At 34.2% G+C, this 6,567-nt stretch overlaps 1 long non-coding RNA gene across 5 annotated transcripts; it reads left to right on the forward strand.

The window, feature by feature from the left end:
• Nucleotides 1-275: 275 nt before the first annotated feature.
• LOC109159559 lies at nt 276-3,372 on the forward strand. 5 transcript variants are annotated; one of them, XR_002050602.1, is made up of 7 exons: nt 276-392; nt 938-1,123; nt 1,410-1,447; nt 1,821-1,932; nt 2,355-2,426; nt 2,547-2,622; nt 2,734-3,372. It is a non-coding gene; the product is annotated as an uncharacterized LOC109159559 (long non-coding RNA). The 5 variants fall into 5 exon arrangements; XR_002050603.1 differs by having other exon boundaries at nt 3,075-3,372; XR_002050600.1 differs by lacking the exon at nt 2,734-3,372 and adding an exon at nt 1,550-1,599 and having other exon boundaries at nt 1,780-1,932; nt 2,547-2,704.
• Nucleotides 3,373-6,567: the final 3,195 nt, after the last annotated feature.

The raw sequence follows: 6,567 nt of genomic DNA on the forward strand, positions 1-6,567 counted from the left end.
TTAACGGGAACTAAAAAAATGTCGGTACACCAATATGCTCTAAATGATTGTACTTTGCGCTCTTCTAATTGTACAATGCCCAAGTAAAATCCTAATATACCCTCATTCTTCTTAGATTTAGCATGTTTAGAATGTTAAATTTAACAGATTCTGTCAATTGAAATTGCGGTGGCAAATTTGTAGTTTAACTGAAGTTGAATGGCAGTTAGGAGAAGCACATTTGTAAATTGAGAACGAACTTTAGGGCAAGCTACTGTCCTCAGCGTATGGTAAAGCACTGGTACTTTTCACGGCAGCAACACAAGCGAGGAAAATCACAGCTAAAGCAAAATTGCGAAATTCGAAAGGAGGGGAGCCGATTTGGTCTCCGTGTGTATGGTATGACGCATACGGTAAGTCGCTCCTAGAACTCCATTTTCCTTCGATTTGAACTCTGTTTTTTTTTTTTTTTTTTGTTGTGACAAAACCATCGTACAATCCAATTCCTCAGTGAATATGATCAACACATTCCTTTCATCTAGAGATCCATATGTGTTGTGCCAGTGAAAGGGAACATCTTCTGAAATTTCGCCCTAATCACACTGGTTGGGAGCATCTCTTTCAATAATTTCCCAAGCAATGTTGATTTCATCTCCTTTTCTGCTAATTTTGATATGATATGTTTATTCTTGTGTTTATCAACACATTCCTTGCATCTAGAGAGGGAATGTATATATGTGTGTATTATCTACTTCTATCTCCTTGTGTTGTGTCCACTCATTATCTGCTTCACATTTTTGCTTATTTATTAGTGTCTTGAATTATTTTTTAGTTACTCTTTCACACAGCCAATATAAGCAAAAACATTAATAAATCTGAACTTATTTCATGCATTTCATTAGTAAATTTAGTGAGCCTTATCTTAGGTGTTGGTATGTTTACATTATTCATATACCAGAACACATTGATGTAAAGGCACTTTGGGAAACTATTGCTTCTGATGGTTGGAGGCCAACATCAGCTCATCTAATACTTATTGAATGAGGGGTAGTCATTGGTGGAATGGGGTATGGTGGAGCATAATGACAGCTGCTTGCTGCTGCATCACCAACACATTATGACTGCAACAGTACAAACAGAAAACGTAAGTTCAACCTTGTTCCAATTAGCAGGATGGATCTTCTGATCCTGTTACTTCATTTAATTCATGGCAAGACACCATTATTCATTAAGTTCAAACTTCAATCATCAATTGATAAATAGCAGAATAAAAGGAATGAATGTATAAAGAGTCAAAGGATCAAGCTAAGAAATCAAACCACATGCCACCCTTATTAATCCTACAATAATAGCTTTACTATTTCATGTTTTTGTTCCTTCACAGAATGCTAAATCCTTAAATTTCTGTCTTTTTTTTTTTTTTTTCACAGCATCCAAGGACTTGGCCGGGAAGCTTAGTTTCGATCTGGTATTAAGGTTTAATTTGTCTTCATAAAACTAATTACCCAAATACCAACTTTAATAATATATACTTTTTTTTCTAAAAAATATATTTTGTTTCTGACCATAGCTTTGATTGCTGTTAGAGAATGAGTTATTCAGTTGGGAGTTATTCATAAGGTTGATCATATTCTATTATTCACAGCTATAATTTAATATAATAAATTGTTTTTCCGTTTTGTATTGCAAACTCCTTTATTTATTTATTTTAATGTAGACATTTATTTTTGATAATGTAGAAAGATCAGAATTCATAATTGTATTCTCATTCATGGGTTTGAATTTATTGTTTTTAAATAGCTCTGTTATGGAGTCTCACGATTCTGAAATCCTGAATCCAGTATGCAACAATGGTTCCTGCTAAGAAACGACAAATGCTAGATGATCTTAACGAAAAGCGTCAACAGAAAATTAATGTAGCCAAGTCTACACTAACTCACGACGTCAATGCTGGTATGCTTTTGAATAGTTAAATTTGTCTTACTATGAATTCAATTCTTCAACTTATGTACACTAGAACTAACTTGTTTACATGCATTTGATTATACATCACTTGATTATGCAATTTTAAAAAATATTCTATGATATTTCAAAATGAATAAAGGTCCTTCAGAAGTAGTACTCAGAGAAACTTCTCAAGAATGTTTGCAACACAACAATACTCTTTCTTCTAAAATATGTAATGATCAATTTCAAAAGATTTAAAGATGTGTACAACATGAATAATGATGTATCTTTGCTGACTTTAAAAAGTTTGTAAATGGAGTTTTAGTTCTGAATTTGCATGAGCATTTTATTATTAAGATTATTATTATTATTATTATTATTATTATTATTATTATTATTATTATTATTATTATTATTATTATTATTAGGTTCAAACTCAGTCAGAGTGTTCTGAAGATGAGCTCATGAGCTGCTTTCTGTTGTGAATTGTGATTATGAAGGTAGGTATCATTTTGCTAATTATATTATTTGTTTTTGGCTTTAGCATTTCAATCATGTCAGAGCAGCAGGCTGTTTAAATAATTGCCCGTATTTAATAATGCAACTCTATTTCTCATTAGAATGGTAGAAAAGTTATATGTGGAACTCAGGCTGGAACTCTGCTATTGTACTCATGGGCTTGTTTAAGGATTGCAGGTATTTCATATTCAGGAAGAATAAGTGAATTAGAATGGAAATATTGGATCTCTCATCTAATTGTTGAACTTGTTTGGACTCATTTTAATTTTCTTGGCTTTTATTTTCCAGTGATCGATTTTTCGATTTGTCACCAAACTCGGGTTCAATCAATAGTGTTTGATCATGACATTAGAATGCATAATCTTACTCTACAGACCAACATGTAGTAAATCATCTCAAATGCCATTGTCAAACCTCTCTGTACAAACTATAAAGTAGTTAATCACAAATTACTGATAGAAGTGGATGCCTTGTTGCATTCGTGTTTGGAAAATGTGCTGAACAACTATTATTCTTAACCAGTAAACAAGTTATGTAATTAGCACAACAGGTACTACTCCACTTCCAGCCACAAGCACTCATGTTTTACATTAAATTAACCTATGACTAACTACATATGAATCTTGCAGGGTCAACAACTAAGAATTCAACATATCAATAACTACTTACAAGATGAAGACTACTAATACAATTGAGATCTCAATCCTATACACAAGGCAAAACACATGGTATCATATACCATAACATCATTGCACGAATCATTCTCATTGACTACCACAAGTAAACAAGATGGAGAAGATGAAGACAATTTTGAGCCTCAACAAAAGCGCACAAAGAAAAATTAATTTAATTTTCTTGTACTCTTTATCCAATTGTTTTATTCTAGTGGTTAATCATGATAGACAGTTAGCTTTAGTTAGTCATTTATTTGTTTTTACTTGTAGTAATTTAATTATTTTCAATTTCTTTATTTCGTTTTTTTATTAAAATAAGAGATTTTATCATTTTTTCTCTCATTATTATATAACTACTTTAACCAATTCAAGAACACTAATTTAAAAATATACATTGGGCATTAGTTTAATTGCGCAACGCGCATGTGATAACTAGTATATATATATATATATATATATATATATATATATATATATATATATATATATATTAAAAAAATAAAAATCAGCCACCTGCCTCGTTCCAAACTGCCATAGCCGTCTAAAAAAAAAATCAAATATCTGTTTTCATAGACATGGAAGTGTTCATATAGAAGCTCATCAACAAGGGAAAACTTGCGTCAGATCGACAGTTAAAAACTAGTTGCCGAACTATCCTCTGCAATTAATTATAACCATCCACACATTCAGAGTGAAAATTAATCCAATATACACTCCTATAGCTCCTTCAATCGTACGCTTTATCTTTTCAACATTCTGAAGCCTCTGCAACGAAGTATTTTGGCTTTGTGAGTCCATCATGCTCTGTAACGAAGACCAAAAGGAGAGTTACAGACCATAAGCTGTTTTCGGAGCAAAATTTCACAAATTAAAGCGTAAAAGCTTTCAGATTCACAAATTAGAACCACGTTATAACAAGAGAAATCAAGTATTCCAAACTTTGCAACAATCCAATAATGAAATTTCTGTTATAAATAATATACTTATTGTGGACATTATTATCCATGTTGTAACAGCCATATTGTAACTGATGTACTTATTCATATTTAGTACATATTTATGCTTACCTTATATATATATATATATATATATATATATATATATATATATATATATATATATTGCCATAAGAATGAATAAGATATGAGCTTTCTCTCTCCATTCTCTGGTCTCCCTTCTTCTCCGATTCTTGTCTTCTTTTTACTTTAACACGTTATCGACACTTTGCTCTACATCATGGTGAACCAGAGACAAGGGAGATATTCTGGGAAACGTGATCTAAATCGCGTTTGAGACATCATGTCTAACTTGCGCAATCAGAGTTGGTGAACCCCAACGTTTTCCTATTTCGCTTTTGCGCACAATTGACCTCCGACTGCTGGTATGGAGGATCAGACGTCACGGACTTATTTCTGTTTGCTTCGGCCGGCGAAAGGGGAGAATTTTGGCATTTTTGTCTTTTGGCCGTTTTTTTACCAAAATTTCCGGTGCCGGCAATCTCCGTTTCGACGATTTGATCAGATCACCTTTCTCGCCTCATTGAGGCGATCATGGAGGATGGACGAGATGGCACGGCTGTTCTATGCAGTCCGTTCAGACGATCGACACCCCCCCCCCTAGATCGATCGCATGCCTCGACGGTTTTTTTTCAAAAAAAAAATCGCAGACGCGACGTCGGCCTTTGGGATCGTCGATCATCGCCGATCAAAAAGCTGATTCAACCTTCACGTATATCTGCCTCCTGATTGCTCATCCGTTCAAAGTTGCAACAGATCTGTAGGTGGTGCCTTGTGATCGCAAACAACAATACGGAGATCAACACTCATCCCCAAAACTCTAGCAACCAGTCGTGAGAGACCTGGAGCTGGGCGATGACCGTCCACGACCTTCCAGAACCTTAGTCCGGCCGCAGCATCATGATCTCCATCGTCAAACTGGTGATCGTCGGTCATCTGTGAAGTCTCGCATTCCTACCCAGTTTTGTCGTTGGAGGCTTTACCAGCGACTGATGCTATAACAAATCAAGAGGTTGAGAAATAATAGGACCAAATAATCCAAGGTATGCAGCTAGCAGTCTGAGATGCATTGCGTTTGCCCGTACACAGGTTCCACCTTCTCAACTCATAAGGCTATCCAGTTCTCCTAACTTGAGTACTTAATATGATATTTATCCCTATGTCTTTGCTCCTGTCATATATTTGACTATTTTTTTTGCCCCATAGTTTCTGTCTTGCATGATCATAGCAAGTACCATAATATTGAACTCAAGTATTACCACTGGTTGCCATATGCTATATTTCAATTTATTGTTAGATTAAAAGGTTCAGTTTGTTTGAAACTTGTTTTCTTCAATGAGAAGACGTAAGGTGGTATATAGTTGGGACTTGAACATGAGGTTTTATGTTATCTCAAGAATTTCTTGGGAAAGATGCCTATCTTCATAACTGTAGCCAATGCTAAGAATGGAATAAGCATTCTGAATGAGGATTCCATAATTGTGGCTCTTTATATAAGATTCGAATTATATCATTATTGAGTCCATGAGCCACAAGTGTGTTGTCTCTTTATGGAGTCTTATGAATACTCATAATGGATTGGAGATAGCTGCTTCTGGGATCAGGGTCATGTTTAACTCTCATAAATGCCTGTTAGTTTGCATACTGTTGGCTCTCTTTCTAACTCTATGCATGCATGTCTCTATGTGTGTCTCTATATGCACAAATCTATCTATAAGAGATATACTTCAATAAATATATTGTGCTATATGCATAACTCTTGTAATTTTGTCTGGAAATGGCACAAAATGACAAAACTTCCTTGTCAACTTGGGTTACACATGTCCCTAATCTTACACAAGTTGGCGATATTAGTCCAGTTGCTAGTGGCTAAGATGATTAGGGAATTGAAATGCATATATAATCTTAAGCCTTGAATCTTGAATATCTCAAATGTGAGTATTTGAACACAATAAAAGTGCATATTTTCAATATTGTTTTGCCCAGAAGGTAAACACTTAGAGCACTAATTTTTATTTGACACCTTTTAGTCTAAACTATCGGTTATGAATTTTTGATCGAAAAGATTCATAGAGCCTAAGTTGATCCCTGAAGGATCGTATGATCCTACGATCAATAAATTATTGTGATCCATTAATGTATAAAATAGACGTATGATCTGAGAAGTTAATTCTCATGGGTAACTCGGAATTATTTGACACTTCAGAATTTACTTCTTTATGTTTAATTTTCTGGACGGGTTTTACTTCTCGGATGGTACCTTTCGGATGGTACATGAATCCGTTGTACTCTAGTAGAAGTACATAACTAAAATTATTTAAAATAGTGTGGGTCTCATTGTCATATGTGATAGTCACCTGGTACTCCTGTAGTAGTACATGACCAGATTATAATAAGTATTTTGAATGTCATTGTTTTTTTAAAGACACCAA

The sequence above is a fragment of the Ipomoea nil genome, unplaced genomic scaffold, assembly GCF_001879475.1.
Source record: "Ipomoea nil cultivar Tokyo-kokei standard unplaced genomic scaffold, Asagao_1.1 scaffold2833, whole genome shotgun sequence".
Classification (NCBI taxonomy): Eukaryota; Viridiplantae; Streptophyta; class Magnoliopsida; order Solanales; family Convolvulaceae; genus Ipomoea; species Ipomoea nil.